General features: G+C 44.5%; 1 protein-coding gene across 1 annotated transcript in view; it reads left to right on the top strand.

Moving 5' to 3' along the window:
• The first annotated feature begins 25 nt into the window (after positions 1-25).
• LOC112414753 (bromodomain-containing protein 4) overlaps positions 26-17807 on the top strand; it is a 71658-nt gene continuing 53876 nt past the window's right edge. The window contains exon 1 of the mRNA XM_024767396.1: positions 26-109. The gene's annotated coding sequence lies outside the window, so the exon portion shown is untranslated. The remainder of the gene's footprint in view (positions 110-17807) is intronic.

Here is a 17807-nt window from a genome sequence, read left to right as displayed (position 1 = left end):
GGGGGGCGGGCCGAGGCGCCCGGCACTTCCTGTCGCCGCCATTTTGTCAAGTGAGGAGGAGGAGGAGGAGGAAGCGGCCGCCGCGGACTCCGCGGCGCGCCTGGCCCCGGTAAGTCCGGGCCCGGCGTAGTGGTCACAGGCGCCGCTGTCCCCGGCTGCAGTCCCCGGGGCGGGCTTGGCCCCGGCCCGGACGCTCACGTGGGGCGGGCCCAATGCGCTCCCTGGTGCTTTGGTCCTCTTGTCCAGGCTGGGGCAGCGCGCCCCCGCCCTCATTTCCTTATCTTCCGGGCTGTCCCCGGAGCTCTGCAGAGAACGGGGCTGGTCCCCCGGTGGAGGGAGAAGGCTGCCGCTGCACACCTGCCCGGAGACAGGCTCTTGGGGGCGGGAGCGGTGCACTGAGGGGCGAGCCTGGCCCCCTTTACCCACCCACTCCCGGCTTGGCAGCCCCTCACTGGGCGCTTTGTTTTGCTCGGTCGGTGCTTGCTGGCGTCCTTGCCAGGCTCTCGTCTATTTGTAGTCTTGTGCGTGGTGGTGGTATGGGGTGGGGATGTGGGGGAGTTGTGATTCAGCGAAATAAAATGACCCCCCTCCCTCCAAAACGGAAATAACACAACTTCACCCAACTGAGATACTCCTAAGGCCCAGCCTTGGATGAAGATGGGAAATCCCACTTCGGTGTAGTGGGCAGTATAAATACTTCTGTTCAGGCCCGTGGATGAGTCATGTTCTTTTGCTGAGTGACTGACCTCTCTTTTAGTCAAGATCACGCATTGTTTTCTGAAGTGTTGTTTTTGTTTGTTTACTCATTTAATGTTTTGTGCAGCCTCGTGCAGTGTATGGTCTTGGCCCTTGGGTTACTTTCTGTGTGTGTGCTGGATGCAAGAAGTGACCTCTTGGAGAAGTGAATGAGAATTGAAGTGTCTTTGCTTACCTTCGAGAGGGCTCTACCTGTTCGTGTTTACAGAAACCGTCTCAGTGTACCTCTAAGCCAGTGGCTCTTTGGTGCTGTAATAATGTTTGGGAGATTTTTATGAATGGGGCTGTCAGGTTCCTTAAATTGTTAGTTCTTGGAATTTAGTCTTTGGAGGTTGTAAAGAAAGCGATACCCAGTAGGATTTATGAATATGTTACCAGTTTCGAGAAGTTTTTGGATGGCACAGTCTATTTTATGACTTAGCCAGTAATATGATAAAACATTATTTTCGGTTTAATTTGGATAGGATTTATCTTTCCCCCAAGGCATTGTAGATAACTAACCCCTTCTCCCCCAAATTTTCAGCCTGGGGAAAATAAACCTCTCCGATGATTTCCCTCGGTCAAATCGAGAAAAGCCTGATCTAAAACAGCGCATTGCTCCCCTGTTACCTGCCCTACCCCATAACCTTAGTAGGAAACAAAGTATCTAAGGGCTCAAGCTGTGGAGTGAGTTAGTCTCTTAAGATGGTTTTAGTTGGTCTTAACCTGAGGAGATGAGCCCACATGTGTGAATCTTGCTAGAATTCAGCCCCAGCCAATTGCTGAAGATAAGGAATTTTGCCTACAGGTGAAAGTTAGAACATGAAAGTGGCTGCATTTTAAGGATGGGTTGGCTGTTCTCAGGTGTCTATATGGTTACCTTCCCTTCCTGGGATAGAGATGAGAAAAAAAATTACCTAAGAATTGCAGGAGAATCATTGGCCACTTTGTAAAAATTCCACTAAATTATTGAATTGTTTACAGGAATTTAGACTTTGTTTCCAAAAGTTACCTTTTTGAGCCAGTTGTTGTGATCTTTGTACTAAGTTGCACTTTTGCTTTTGGAGGTGGAGGGGATGCAGTATTTTCATGTTACACAATTCAGGTTATTGAATGACTTGAGATTTATGAATTCTGGAAGGAGATTGGAGGGTTTTTTTTTTTTTTTAACTTATAGTAAAAACCATTTCGTATCAATGATTTGAAGACCCTGGGCTGTTAAATCTGCTCTGACAACCCGCTGTCCTCATCTGTAACGATTGTTGTGGATGTGAAATGTTTCAAATTCTGATTTTGAATAAAATCGTAAAGTTGACACGTTTGTCTTTATGTTCCTGGCATATCTATAAAAAGGAGAGAAAAGCTTGTTATTGAGAACAGTTTCAGTGTTTCTATTAATGTTTAATAAATCTTTGTAATTTTTAGTGTTTTGAAAAGACTGAACATTTGCAAGGTGAGAATTGTGGGGATTCTTTGGTGGTGCTGGCATTTTATTTAATTCATAAGACACGAGTTTGTAAAAAATAAGATTTCCTTAAATTATTATTATTTTTATTTTTACTAGACTGTAAGTTCTCTGAGGGCAGGGTTTTGTTTGCTTGGCTTTGTCTATTTTTATTCTCTAGTGTATCCTCAGCACCTTAGAAGAGCAGCTAAAATATTCCTTGAGTGAATAAACTGGAGAGATAATTTAGGAAGAATTTGACATGCCCATAATACCAAGTGCAAGTAATTCCTTTTAAATCAGTAAAATATTAACAGTGGGTATAATTGGTCAGTAGTGACTTACAGGAGACGTGAATTTTTGTTTTTATTTTATTTATTTTTGGCTGCACTGGTTGCTGTGCGTGGGCATTCTCTAGTTGCGGCGAGTGGGGGCTACTCTTAATTGTGGTGCGCGGGCTTCTCATTGCGGTGGCTTCTCTTGCGGAGCACGGGCTCTAGGCATGCAGGCTCAGTAGTTGTGGCTCGTGAGCTCTAGAGCACAGGCTCAGTAGTTGTGGTGCACGGGCTTAGTTGCTCCGTGGCATGTGGGATCTTCCCGGACCAGGGCTTGAACCCTTGTCGCCTGCATTGGCAGGCGGATTCTTAACCACTGTGCTCGGGAGATGTAAATTTTAACTAAGGTAACGTTAAGGTCCCTAATTGCAGTAAACTTACTAATAGTCCAAGCAGCATGGCATGCAGTTGCTTCTGTGCACTGTCTGCTGTGTGTCTCCCACTTAGCAGTTTGAAATGTGGTGAGTGGGTTTGGGCTGTGGGTCAGTCCTGACCTGGGAAAAGTATTTTAAGAGGAAGTTGAAGTGGGTGATAAACAAGTATGCGTAGCATTTCTTAATGTGGATCTCATTTTGTCAGTAAAAAGGTTTTGTTTTTTTGTTTAAAAACATTGAGCCCTTTCTAATATTCTGATTTCATGTGATTGGCCAATCCATTGTAACACTTAGTTCCTGAGCTTCTACTATGTATAAGGGAAGACAAAAAGATATTTGCACAGTGATTTTCTGTGGTACATACATTCTTTCTTAACGTATTCATTCTCTCCAAATATTTATTGAATATAAATTATGTTTTGAGTATTATACTAACATTGTAAAATCTTTTTGTTTTTAGTGTTTTTATAACAGGCTTATTGAGATATAATTCACAAATGATATTTCACCAATTTAAAGCGTACAAATCAGTGGTTTTTAGTGTGTTCAGAGTGGTGCAGCCACCACCACAACCAGTTTTAGAACATTTTCATCCCTCCAAAAAGAAATCCCTATTCATTAGCAGTCACGTTCCATCCCCCCAACCCCTGGCAACCACCGATTTACACTCTGTCTCTATAAATTTGCCTATTCTGGATATTTCAGGGATCATATGATACATAACCTTTTGTGGCTGGTTCCTTTTACTTGGTATAATGTTTTTAAGGTTTGTACTGTAGCATGAATCAGTACTTCATTTCTCTTATAACTAAGTAATATTCCATTGTGTGGATGGATATGTCACATTTTATTTATTCAGTTGATGGATATTTGGGTTTCCACTTTTTTGGGTATTGTGAATGGTGCTGCTATGAACATTCATGTACACATTTTTGTGTGGACATTTGTATTAATTCCTCTTGGATGGATATCTAGGAGTGGAATTGCTAGGTCATGGTACTTAACTTTTTGAGAATGCACAATGACTTTTTAACTGCAGTGATTTTTCTAGTACTTTGATGGAGGGGTTAAAAAAAAGCTTAATGGAATGTAGTGTAGCCATTTAAAAGAATGAGGAAATGGAAGTGCAGGGATGTCAGCATGTTGACATGTAGTACAGTCTGCACGGTTTGATCCCCATTTGGTTTTTTAAATTGTACATTGTTAGAGAACAGTTTGAAATGCTGGTGAGGCACAGAAAACAGTCTGGAAGATGCAACCCAAACTCGTACCATTGTTATAAAGGTTAATTTTAAAAACACTTAGGTTTTTTTTTTCCAGTCCAAGCAGGCTACAACTGATTAAGCTTGATTAAACTGCATTCACATGTCCCAGCATAAATCATGGGATGTATTCCATTCTAAAGAAATAGATGGAGAGTGAGTCCAGTGTCAAAGATAGGGCAGAGCAGCCATCTGTCCTGTTCTTGACCAAATCCTGAGGGGGAATAGCACTGGTTGATCCACATCATTTGCAAAAGAGGTTTTATGGGATTTTCTCTTTAAACAAAAGTAGTACACGGTCATTTTTTAAAATTTGGAAAATACAGTGTTAAGGTGATGTTAAGTGTTTGTGCCAGTGTTTTTCTACATGAGTAACAAAATTGGATTGTGCTGTTATTTTTTCAAAAAATATTACACTGTGAACATTTCCAAAATACTCTATTTTAAATGGTTGCCTAAAATTCTATTATGTGAATGTACCATAATTTAATTCTGCTATTTTTGGACATGATTTTCAAGTTTTCTCTTTTTTTCATATCTAGAAATGGAATCACCAGACCAAAGGGTGTGCGTTTTTAGAAAGTTGATACAAATTAGTTTTCTAGAAAAGTTCCATGAACTTCCCTTTCTCCAATCTAAGCTTGACAGTGTCTTGTTTATAAGGGTGAGGTTTTTAACAGTTCCCCCCCACACACAAATAGTAACTGTTTAAAAACAAAATGTGGTTTTGAGTGTGTTCTGAAGGCTTCTGAGAAGCAGAAGTGTCTCTGAGATCTTGCTCTTTGACCTTTCTACTCTCCTGCCCAGAGTTGGACTTTGTTTCCTGAAATCAAGTCACAGAATTCCTGACTCTGTGATAGAAGTCCAGTGTTACTTGAATGCTCTGGGGAGGGCTTGAACAGCCTCTTGGCAGTCCAGTCCTGTCTCATTTTTGCTGCCCTGCTCCAAAGGCTGATACAACCAGTGTGGCACAGTTAGACCCCAGTTTGAATCCTGGCCCTCCTGCCTGCTGTGTGACCTTCGCCTGTCACTCAGCCTTCCCCAGACTTCATTTCTCCATCTTTAAGTTGAGGATAAAATGAGGCTCTCTCAAGGTTAGCTACTTATTTGCTGTCATTATCCAGGGTGAAGAATAGAAGTGGGAAGAGGTAGCCAGGTATTACAAAGTAGAGCAGCTGAGGGTAGGAAGGTGGACCACCTGACATGCCTGGAAACCATGTCACCAGGTGATACCAAGATCAGCCAGGTGCCTTTCAGATCCCCCTGTGTGTTGCGTCTTCCTTCAAGTGAGCTGTGAGTAGAGATCAATGGGGGAAGTGATACAAAGTAGGGGTTGGTTTTTCTAGGTGAGGATTTGTTTATCTGATAATGAGATTAGATTAAAAGTGGTGGTGGGCTTCCCTGGTGGCGCAGTGGTTGAGAGTCCGCCTGTCGATGCAGGGGACGCGGGTTCGTGACCCGGTCCGGGAAGATCTCGTATGCTGCGGAGCGGCTGGGCCCGTGAGCCATGGCCGCTGAGCCTGCGCGTCCGGAGCCTGTGCTCTGCGGTGTGAGAGGCCACAACGGTGAGAGGCCTGCGTACCGCAAAAAAAAAAAAAAAGTGGTAATGGGATTAATGGAAATTCAGCAAGCTTTGGGGGTGCCCACCCTGGGATGTTGTTGGCTGCAGAGTTTGGAGAAATGATCCATCAGGGGAAGGTGGTCCAGTATATCCTCAGGCCTAAGATGTAACTTAACTATTTTATTAAAACCTGGTTGTCTGAACAAAGGCAGCAATCATTGGGAGTTGCTGATGGAGGAAGTTTTTGCGGAGCACAAGCGTAGCATCTCTCCATACCTTCCCTGCCTCTTTTGGCCCTAAATTAAATTGTGTTGACATCTGGATTTGTTGAAAGGATTCTGGTCTGCAGGAAGGTTTGTATCACAAGTCAGGGACTCCCTGGAAGGGAGGCAGGCGGTTGGTTGATGGGCCAGGAAAGTGGAGTGTCTGGCTGGGAGGCTGAGTTCTTGCTGGTGGACTTTGGGCCTGTTGACCAGAAGAACCAGTCGATGCCAGTCACCATTACTAGGGGCCATCAGTATCCAGGTCCATGTGGAATGCCTTTAGTTTGTGTTAAACTGTTAAATCTGAGCATTTAACTGCAAATTAAGAGTACCTAAATGAATATGCCATTTCTTCTTTTTGATCTGTGACATACTTACAAATAAAGGCTTTTTTAAGCTCACCCTAGGTGTAGGGTATTCTGTGATCTTTTCCTTGACAAGTGTTGGCCTGTTCTGCTCAATGTAGGAAGTTCCAGGACTCTGGGCTGTGGCTAGCAGAGTTGGTTGGGCTTGGGTGGAGCTGTGTACTGAGAACTGTGGAGTCCATGTCAGGGATCAGTCCAGGCCCACTCCCTTCTGGCCTTGACCTCAGGCAAGTTACATAATCTCCCTAAACCTCAGTTTCCTCTGTGTAAAATGGGATTTGTATGAATAAGCATTGACTGAGAAGACAACAGGTGTGGGTGTCTGGCCTCTGTGTTGTATTCAGATTGGGGGAAGGTAGGGGAGTATCTGACCTGCATTATACTCGATTGGTGAGAGGGTGCTTCTTTTGCTCTGCATAAAGGGTTTCTAGAATAGCCGTCCAGGCCTCACTTTGCCTGTGGTCACTTCTCTTGTCTTGGTGTCCCCTTAAGGCTGAAACTGCTTATTTGTTCCTAGTTGCTGTTATGCCAAGAGACACTGGTGCACTGTGGAAGCAGTGCCAGGGAAAGGTGTTGGCTTGGTATTATGTAATTTCTAGAAGGAGGAATTAGTAATATATCGGTGTCCTTGTGTGTGACTAAGGTCCCCAGTTGTCCTATCCCAGGCAATAACATACACGCTTGCCGGCGAATTGGCTTTTGAGATTGTTTTGTGTAAGTGAGATAAATTTGGGGATTTCACACTTGAAACATTTTCCGCTGTGTTTGAGGAAGCATACGTTTCAGGTGAGCAGATCGTTATTGTGAGGGTTGAAACAGGCAGACTGCGTGGAGTGTGGAGCCTGCCAGTGCATGTTGTGTGTGTGCACATGCGTGTGTGTGCACACAAGAGGGAGAGAAGGAAGGAACTGGGCTGGACACATTGCATCTACTGTGTACCTTCCTTGGACCAGTCGCATATCCTCTCAAGTCTCAGTTTCTCATGTGTAAAATGAGAGAATAGGTTTGGGCTCCAGAGAACTTTGACCACAATCTAGATTTTAAGAAAGAGTAATTATTATTTTATATCTGTGTTTTTCATACTCTGGGTAATGAACTGAATTTAGTAGGTTGCAGTCATTGTTTAAGGAGGGAGAAAAAGGAAATGTCAAAGGGTGTTACACATTCAAGGGTATTTCATAAAACCTTTGCTGTGATTTTATGTACTGTGTACATGACAAAATCTGTTTCTTATTGTGAATCTTGTCAGCCTAGCGTGAAATAACCTCATTTTAGATACCTCTCAATGGTAGCTGTGGGTACCCTGAAAACTTTTTTTTTAATTGTTTTGGTGGCCATTTTGCAATCTGTTCCTTCATCACTTGCGCAAGGGTGACTGTCCTGGATATGCTTTCTAGTAGCGAGTGAAGTGCATTGATCTTGTTTTTTGGCCGAGTTGGGTCTTCGTTGCTGCATGTAGGCTTTCTCTAGTTGCGGCGAGGGGGGGCTACTCTTCGTTGGCGGTGTGTGGGCTTCTCATTGTGGTGGCTTCTCTTGTTGCAGAGCATGGGTTCTAGGGTGCACGGGCTTCAGTAGTTGTGACTTGCGGGCTCTAGAGCTCAGGCTCAGTAGCTGTGGCCCACGGGCTTAGTTGCTCTGTGGCATGTGGGATCTTCCCGGACCAGGGATCGAACCCGTGTCCCCTGAATTGGCAGGCAGATTTTCAACCACTGCACCACCAGGGAAGTCCTCCATTGATCTTCACTTTCTTTTCTTTCTTGTACTCTGCTTGCTAGAAGCTCTTTGGAGGGTAGAGTGGGATGGGGAAGTTGAGGAAGCATGTAGTGGTGAAGGTTGTCAGTAGTTCGTAACAAGCAAAACAAGAAGTATGTGAAGAGTATTTTGTGTGTGTATGTGTAAGGCAAGTTACTTGTCTTTTATTCTCAGATAGTGTCTTCCCAAGTTTTTAGTGAAGATGTCAGTTTTAAAGGAAATGGCTGTATTGGTTAGGTCTCTCCGGTGAAAATACCAGGCATAAAACAGGTTGAAATGAAAGGGAATTTGTTGGTTGATGTGATAAGTCTGGAGTGGGCCTTGGGCACAGCTGAATTCAGGGGCTCAAATAGTGACATCAGAGCTGTTCTTTATCTCTGATATCCTGACCTCAAGGTCAAGAGTGATTCTTCCCCAGTAGTGCTCTCTAATGACGGAAGACTCTGGCTTGGGTCATTGCCCATCCCTGATCACATGCAGCGTGGGAATGCCAAACCACCTCGCCTCAAACGTGACACGTTTATCCCATCTCTGCCCTCCACTTGCTCACCTCAAATGGTAGCCCCAGCAGCATCTTGCTCACCATTATGAGTCATTCTAGATGGGATAATTTTTGTCAAACTGTCTATAGTTTACACTAGAAGTCAAGTGTATCCCCTAACTTGAAGCAAGTTTTGGATGGCTGAAAGGGAAGCTAATTTACCATACTTGGTCATAAACCAGAATTAGGTGAAATCAGCTTAGAATGAGTTACTCAAGAAAAACGATAAAGTGAAGATGGTCAAGGATGTGTGTATTCCAAATCTTTGATAGAGGATTAAATGAACGACATGGTTTATTCCAGGTTCCAGGTACAGTGGGAGTTGCTGTGGGGGCTCTGGGAGGAGTCAAGCCAAGTCTCAATAGTCTCTTGAGTGGGCAAGAGGACTCCAGCCACTGGTGATAGAGCCCAGTTTGGCCAGAAAAACAGCCCTCAGGAAGCACAGGGGTGAGATGGGCTTAGATCACGGAATGAAGAGCAGGGGAAGACTGGGTTAAGAGACCAGGTAGATAAACATCGGCAAACGCTTGCATGAATGAACTTGTTATGGAGAACATTTCAGTGGACTGGATTCATCTTCATCCACACAAAAAGTCATTTGTAATTTTGCCATTTGTTAAGCTGTTTCTGTACTTAAGTTCTTGTAAAGTCTGCTGCTTGGCATTCCTCTAGTATTACAGAAAGCTTACTCAGATTTCCATAATCAAAAACAAGTGTTAAACATTGCTAGAGTAATCATTTTCCTGCAGTTCTTGCTCTTGGATTTATTCAGTTCTTTAAGGGGCTCAAAATAATTGAGGGTCCAGTGGCCAAGGATAGACCAGCCCTGCTTCTCACTAGAGCATCAGTTTTTTTGTTTTTAATTTATTTATTTGGCAGCATCGGGTCTTTGTTGTGGTGTGCGGGCTCTTTGTTGCAGCGCGCAGGCTTCTCTCTAGTTGTGGCGGCAGGCTCCAGAGCGCGCGGGCTCAGTACTTGGCGGCGTGCGGGCTTAGTTGCCCCGCAGCATGTGGGATCTTAGTTCCCCAACCAGGGATCAAACCCGCATCTCCTGCATTGGAAGGCGGATTCTTAACCACTGGACGGACCACCAGGGAAGTCCCTAGAGCATCACCTCTTAACTTGAGGGGAGGTTGGAGGTCCCTTTGAGAATGTGACAGATAGCACTGTGGATCCTTCTTCCAGAAAAATGCATATGTGCTCATGTTGAACAGTTTGGGGGCAGGGGCAGTTCTCAGAACCCTAAAGCCCATTCAGGGAGCATGTACTAAAATGAATTTCTTGGATTTTACTTTGAGAATGAGTAATTATGTTAATTAAAAGACTCTTGATGGTTTTGAAGACTTTCTTTTTTGCATGCATCCTGCTTTTGCAGGCATTTGCAAATTTATGACTGTAGGAAACTGTGTGGAGCACCCTTTTTGGTTTGTCCTTGTGAAAATCCTCCAGAGATTTTTACAGAGCTGTCGAGTAACCAGTTCAGCTGTGGTACACATCTGTCCAGGGGCCCTCTGCGCCCTTCTTTTTCAGCTTGTTCTCTTTCTTGGAGATGAATGTCAGAATGTGCCAGAATGGGCTTATTGCAGCCGCTGCAGATGAAGGAAGGTTTTTGTTCTGGGACTCTTCACTGAAGCTGTTCGTGCTGTTCATAAAACCATCTCCAGGATTTGTTGTTGGCCTGGAGCCTTTGCTGCAGAAGGTAATCCAATGGGTCGGTAGCCAGCCTGATGATTTCATGGTGTTGGATGTGGGTAGACTTAGAAAGATTCATGGCTATGGTCCCTTATGTGGCTTAGCGCCTGCTGTCAGCTGCAGCACCCTTTATTCCATGCATGCACTTGAACCTGCAGACTGAGGGAGATAGAGCTTGTGGGATGAGAAAGTACCATTCTTTAGTGTGATATGTTTATGCTTAGGGATATGAACATGCTACACAGGTGGTGTGCATGGTGCCACTCTGCTCTCCATTCCCAAATCCTTGTCTGGTAGAAGGAATGGGAAATCCAGTATCATAAACTTGAATAATTCATACTTTGTAATTGGGGCAGAGTTGTCAAAGGATGGAAAAGAACTTGTATTACTTCTAAGAATAGGGCATATTGTTTGAAAAATTCAACTGAGTAAACTTCAAAGATCTTACTGGTTTTATTCAGTGATTCATGAATGGGGCAGCATCCCATCTAGCAGATGGGAAGGAGTGCCCAAGGAGCTGCACAAATGAAAGACTTAGTAACAGAGAGCAGGATGGGGGAAATTATGCTATCAAAAAGCAGATTGCTTGTGGCAAGGTCACTTTCTTTTTAGGGATGTTAGGGGTCTGTCAGGCAGATTACCTCAGTAGTGCTGACCAGGTGATTCCCGATTGACTGGTTTAAGATTCCATTTTGGGAGAGCCTAAACTAAGTTGTGGTTTGTGGACATGGGGCTTAGCATAGGAGACACCATTTTGGGCCTGTTGTCCTCTTTTTAACAATATTAAAATCCCTTTGCTTTCCCCTAATTTCTAAAGTTTGAAGATAGACTTGTATATGCTGATGGATATTTCCCCTTTTCATTTTCTGTTGATCTTGGCTTTAATTAATCCCATTGCTCTGCTCAGTTGAATTACTGTCTTACTGTACAGCCATGGCTTTGTTACTTAAGCAGTTTTCCCTTTCTGTTCTGTAATTAAATAAACACATAGCCTATATGAAAGAGTTTTGTAAGAGGTGGTACCATCCATGTGTAGGTTGTTTTCGTTTATAATCTTCATTTAAAATTCTTACCTCTGAAGTGCTTTTAGTTATAAAAAGCTGCTAAGTAATGAAGTTTGTGTATATGCGTCTCTGTTTTCCTTTTGACGCCAGGAAACAATTGAGCTCACAGATTGGTTGTCTGGAGATAACACCACCTTCATGTTCATCTGTTTCAAGATAATAACTCACATACATTTGTAATGCCAGGAATGCAGTTTGGAGTTACCAGAGTTGGAGCTGACAGGCCCATAGCTTAGCTTGCCTGTCCTCTGTGTCATTTCTCAGGACATCTATGGGCCTTTTTGTTCTGGGAACCCATTTGAGTACCCTTCCCTTGCACTTGTGAGAGCTGGGTACCCTCCCTGTCCTATGGCTCTTTCAAACCCCTCCCACCCCCTAATTGTTCATCTTGAGACAATAGTTATCTTTGATCATTGATTTTGTGAAAAGGTTCAGGGCTTTTAGCAAATAGTTGCCTGTGAATAGACTTCCCTTCAAAGGGTAGAACTACCTTTTCTGAATAGGCCTTTTTTTCTGTTTCTTCTTGCTTGCCTATTCTGAAATGGTAAATTTGAACAGGAGTCACCCTGCTTGGTTTGGGTCAGCCTTAATGTATGGAGCTGCAATGTGGGTCACTTCTCTTTCTCCACTGTATTCCCCTCCACAGACTGGGGAGCTTGTGCATCCATTTATGATCAGTCCATTTTAGTGAATATTTGAGTGATTACTGTGTGCCAGGTGCTGGATTTCTAAGACTCTGTATTCCTTAAAATCCTCAGAAAATGGGTACTGGTATCATCTGCGTTTTGCAGATAAGGAATTTGACACCCAGAGAGCTCAGTCACTTGGGTAGGGTTGCTGGTAAGTGGCAAGGCCTGTTTCTGGAGCCCAGGTGTTCATGATTTCTGTTCTACAGCAGAAGAGAGGAAGGAATCCACCTCATGCAGATGGTTGGGATGGTACATAATGAGAACAAGGCAGACCTAGGAAGTGCTTTCTGAGAGGTACAGTGCAGGCAGTCAGAGAAGGAAGAGACTATCCAGCTGTGAGTATAGGAAAAGAACTGATGTTTAGGCTCATCCATCTGTGAGGACAGCCGAGGCCTGGACAGAAACCTGGATAGTTCTGCAAGCAAACACCTGTTCTTTGGAGGCAGGCCATGCCCTTGGTCCAGAAGATCGGGGGTTATTAAAAAAAAAAAAAAAAAACCAGGGCAGAGAATGGTCAGAGGAGGGTCGTTACTTTGGCTGGGCAGATCTTTTCATCCAGGATTCTGTGCCACTCTCCTGAAGAGTCTCATGAAGAAATTCACACATGTGGAATTAAACCTCGCCTTTAAAAGGTTTCCACCAGAGCGCCAAAATGCCTTGATTTGGTTTCACCTCCATTTTCCCCTTGATACTCCAGTGAAAGTATATGAGAGGGAGTTTGGGGGAGTAGTAAGCTGGAGTGTCATCTTTAGCCCAGGTGCCCCACCCAGGCTTGTTAACTCAGGGGTGTGAACTGGATGATCTCTTAGGATTTTGGTGAGCCTCTCAGTCTCTAAGCGCTACTTTATTGTAGGGTGAAATTGAGTTCCAGCTCTTGGGTGCTTATTTTCCCACATAGGGACCCTTATTTAAAAGGAATTTCCTGCCTGAAGCAGACATGCTGAATTGGATGATTCCATCAGTGTGTGTGCGTGGGACTTCTTAAGAAATCAGGTGCTGTGCTGTATTTTGCGTGCACAGTAACGATTCAGTGGAGAGTAAAGGTGTTCGCCATGCCTGTGCCATGTATGATTAAAACGACTGGGGGTGGGGTGTGACAGGTGTTTTAGAGACCTTCATATCTCCAGTGGTGAGCAGCAACCCAGTGGTAGAAAGGTGGTAATTCATTTAACAAGTGTGCCCTGAAGGAATAGGTTTTCATTTTACTTTTTTTTTTTTTTTTTGCGGTATGCGGGCCTCTCACTGTTGTGGCCTCTCCTGTTGCTGAGCGCAGGCTCAGCGGCCATGGCTCATGGGCCTAGCCGCTCCGCGGCACGTGGGATCTTCCCGGACCGGGACACGAACCCGTGTCCCCTGCATCGGCAGGCAGACTCTCAACCACTGCGCCACCAGGGAAGCCCCTCATTTTACTTTTAAAACTTTTCTTGACTTTATAAAATGACAAATGATCTCATTGAATAAGGGCTTGGTTCTGAGTAGCTGTGATAAGAATTCAGTCAAGAGAAAATCTTCTTGCTATAGCATTCTTCTGCATGCTTGCATGCATCCAAGAGGCGTGCAAGTGTCTTAAGTAAGTGCCCGGAAGTGGGCTTACTAGGCCATGGGGGATGCCTTAATGCCAAATTGCTGTAAAAAAACAGTTGCATCTGTTTACCTTCCCACATCTGAAAATGTTGAGCCATATTTTCACCAAAATTGACATTAACAGACTTCTTATATTTGCACATAAACGTGGTTGAGCATCTTCTTGTGTTTATTGTACTTGTTTGAAATACCTGTTTCTGACTTTTGTCATTTTTCTTTAGCTTGTTTATCTTTTTAAGTTGATTTGCAGCCTTTTTTTTTTTTTTAATATCCTCAAGGTTTTTAAATTTATTTTGGCTCCGTTGGGTCTTCATTGCTGCGTGCAGGCTTTCTCTACTTGCGGAGAGTGGGCTTCTCATTGTGGTGATTTCTCTTGTTGTGGAGCACGGGCTCTAGGCACACGGGCTTCAGTAGTTGTGGTGCACAGGCTTGTAGTTGTGGCTCACGGGCTCTAGAGCACAGGCTCAGTAGTTGTGGCACACAGACTTAGTTGCTTCATGGCATGTGGGATCTTCCCGGACCAGGGGTCCAACCCGTGTCCCCTGCATTGGCAGGCGGATTCTTAACCACTGCGCCACCAGGGAAGTCCCTGCAGCTGTTCTTTATAAAGTCTGAGCAGCAGATCTTTGTGGCTAGTACATTTTACAAATATTTCCCCCTAGTTTGGTGTCAACACCACCACCACCACCACCACACATACTTCTGTATTATCTTTTGACAAACAGAAAATCTTAATTTTAACACAGATGAATTTATGACTCTGTTTTACAGTTTGTGAGAACACTACCTGAAATCAAATATTCTGTTTTATCTTTTAAAAGTTGTAGAGTTTTGCCTTTCAAATGTATGCCCTTCATCCATCAGGAAATGATTTTTGGGTACAGGGTGAGGAGTCATGCAGCCTCTGAATCCCTTGCTGGCTTTGTGACCTCATATAAATGACTGATTTCTTCTGCATCAGTGTCCTCAGCTACAAAATGAGATCCTGATCTCTGCTGTGTGCAAGGTTCTTGTGAGGTCGGAATACAGCATCCCAGCACACTGAGCCCCAAGCCTCAGTAGGCATTCAGTAATTTCCTCCTTGTTCTGAGTCCAACTGCATTCCCTAAGCATGTGGACACTCGGGGGAAGTTGGCACTTAACCCAGAAAGTTGTTGCTAGTACATTGCCTGCCAACTGCTACAGCCATCGTGGCCAGGCTGGGTTTTACTGCTCAGCAAATCTTCTGGCAGGGCACTGGCGGCTTGGAGAATGTTCAGCTGTGTGCAAACTTGCCTGGTGCAGGCAGGTGCTCAGTCTTAGAGATGATTAGTGCAAATCTGATGCATTGTAGAAATAAATGACTGCTTCCTAACTCCAGTTAAAAAGTTGAGTCCGGACACTCTTCTAACCAGGAGCTTTGGGCCTTGAAAGGAGCTTTTTAGTGACCACTAGTGACCACATGTGCAGACACACGGTGTGCATTCCTGTGAGCAAACAAACAGAAGGCTGGGGATCTGGTGTTGTTTGGCATTTGTGTCACAGTGTGCATTTTCCGATTGATTCATGGAGAGATAGAATGGGCTGGGATTGTGTGGTGTGGTACAGTAGGGATGCCCATGATCAGAGACACTTTGCATTTCCCTCTGGAGGAGAGGAATGACCATGAAGGATGGGTGGACATTTTTGCATGTGCTCTAGGAGATCAGATGTCAGAGTGAGGAGACTGAAGGGCATAGACTTCAAGCATTGCTCATCGAGTGTGTTGCGGTGTATATTCCCCTAGAGCCTTTTCCAGTTTCACTCTCCAATGTTCTTGCTTCCATTTTGATCAGGGGCTTCGTCATACACCTTTCATGGAGGGGACCACTGAGCTGGGCATGTATTAATTCAGCCATCAAACATTTGTTGATCCCTCTCAACCCTGTAATGTCCACATTTGGAAAAACCAGAAAGGTCCCAATGTAAGACAGCTGGGGAGTGGTAAGCTTTGGCCTTTTGTGATGGGTAGTGGCTGTCGTGTCACAATTAGAGGTGACAGATAGGATCTATACACGTGTCCCATCAACACCAGAACATAGTATGAGGGGAATATTGATTGTAAGTAACCCTGTGAGTTTACACATGTGGAAATAGGTGTTGTGCTGCAGGGTGACCTTTCCCCTACTTGTGGCTTTGTTACATTTTATTGTAGTGACAGCTAAATGTTTTAATCAAGAGATCTCAGTCTACAGGCAGAATTGGCTTGTTTGCTTATTGCTGCTTGTTCCCTCTGAACCCAAAAGTGTTCTGTTGTCAGGGCCAGTAGGAAGTTGTTTGGTTCTCTAGCACTTGTTGCCTAGGCGTCCCCCTCCCAGCCCTGCAGCAGCAAATATCTTTACTAGTTTTGAGATTTAACCAAAACTGTAAAATCGGGCCAAGGTCCTCTAGGAAACATTTAGTGTGAAAAATTATTCTACACAGTAGTGTTCTATCAGGGTAAGTTAATTTTCTCAAAAGATTAATGAATTGTCTTAAACACTCTTCAATAGCTGGGTATCAACTTTCCCCCTACTCTGAGCTAGGAGTAGCCCCACTTCCCTAACTGATGTGAGCGCAGGAAATGTTTCGGTTGTGCAGCCTACAAGGTTTTTCGTTTGTTTTTTTTGTTTGTTTTTGGCTGCGTTGGGTCTTCATTACTGTGCGCGGGCTTTCTCTAGTTGCGGCGAGTGGGGACTACTCTTCGTTGTGGTGCGCGGGCTTCTCACTGCGGTGGCTTTTCTTGTTGCGGAGCACGGGCTCTAGGCACGTGGGCTTCAGTAGCGGCACGTGGGCTCAATAGTTGTGGCACACGGGCTTAGTTGCTCGTCGGCAAGTGGGATCTTCCCGGACCAGGGCTCGAACCCATGTCCTTTGCATTGGCAGGCGGATTCTTAACCACTGAGCCACCAGGGAAGCCCAAGGATTTTTTATTACTCCTTTAAGATTGTTAGTTTCGCTGCTTTGCTGTCTTAAATGTAAACCACAAGTCACAGAACCCATTCTTTACCTTGAATTTTCCTTTCAGAAAAGCAATTTATAACATGTAGTTGTTCAGCAGTGCTCCAGTAGCTGCTCTCATCTTGGAGGAGTTTCCAGTCTACACAAGGTGGATGGATCATTCCAGAAAGTAGAGTAGTTTGGGTCTTTCTCAATACCTCTCCCACCCCCACCCCCACCCCCCAAAAAGCTGTGATTGAACAACATTAGGCACTTCACATAAGGCAGGCACTATATGTAAGCCTGCTGATCCTTGGGACAATCCTGAGGATGGGCCCTGTTAACTCATCCCTTTCACAAGTCTAATGACGATGTCTGTTGCTAAAAGTCTCTCGGGTTAGTTCTGGAAGTTGAGGTTCAGACCAGGCTGCTTTTGTTCTTAACCTGTGGGTCTGTCTCCACCTTCCCTGCACAGCAGCAGGTCTGAAGTAGGTGGGGCCCAGACATGGTTTATTTGTTTATTCATTTTCTTAAGTTTATATGCCATAAAATTCATTCTGAAAAATGCATCACTGGCAGTCAAGATACAGAATATTTCCAATATTCCCCCAAATTGTTTTGTGCCTCTTTGTAGTCAGCCCCTCCTCCTATGCCCAGCTCTACACATGAGTGTTTAAAATAAGATCCCCAAGCAATTCTCTGTGCAGCCGGAGATGAGAGCCACCACTTTATGAGCTCTCTCCAGAGCAGCAATTATGTCATGTTTTTTGCTTGTGAGCCTTGGTGGGTAAGACGCAGAAGCAGGTGGCCACTGCTGTGAGGACAGATAGCACTGGAATGTTGGGCCTTGCTCCTGAGTGGTAGTTGCTTGGTGGCAGCCTGTTGTTGCAGCCTTGCTCTGGGGAGGAAGGAGGAAGCACGAACGTTATGCCACAGAGTACACTCATGCTGGGAGCCATGGAAATATGTCCCTGTTCTGTGTGCCTCTATATCTGTCCATATTGGGAGTTCTGCCTGAGGCTAGGGCATCTATTGCTGGGGAATCAAAGTAAACCGCTTCTTAGCTGGGATTGGCCATAGCTTGGATGCCCCATCCCCATGTCCCTTCATCCTATTCCCTACTTCCACCAGGGGACTGTTGAGTTAGTTACTGTGCCTACGGAGCAAGTAGATCATTGTGAAAGAATTGTGTGAAAATTGCAGAGTTCT

The sequence above is a fragment of the Neophocaena asiaeorientalis genome, unplaced genomic scaffold (assembly GCF_003031525.2).
Source record: "Neophocaena asiaeorientalis asiaeorientalis breed wild unplaced genomic scaffold, Neophocaena_asiaeorientalis_V1.1 scaffold87, whole genome shotgun sequence".
Classification (NCBI taxonomy): domain Eukaryota; kingdom Metazoa; phylum Chordata; class Mammalia; order Artiodactyla; family Phocoenidae; genus Neophocaena; species Neophocaena asiaeorientalis.
The sequence above is the reverse complement of the archived record's forward strand: the minus strand, read 5'-3'. Positions and strand labels throughout refer to the sequence as shown.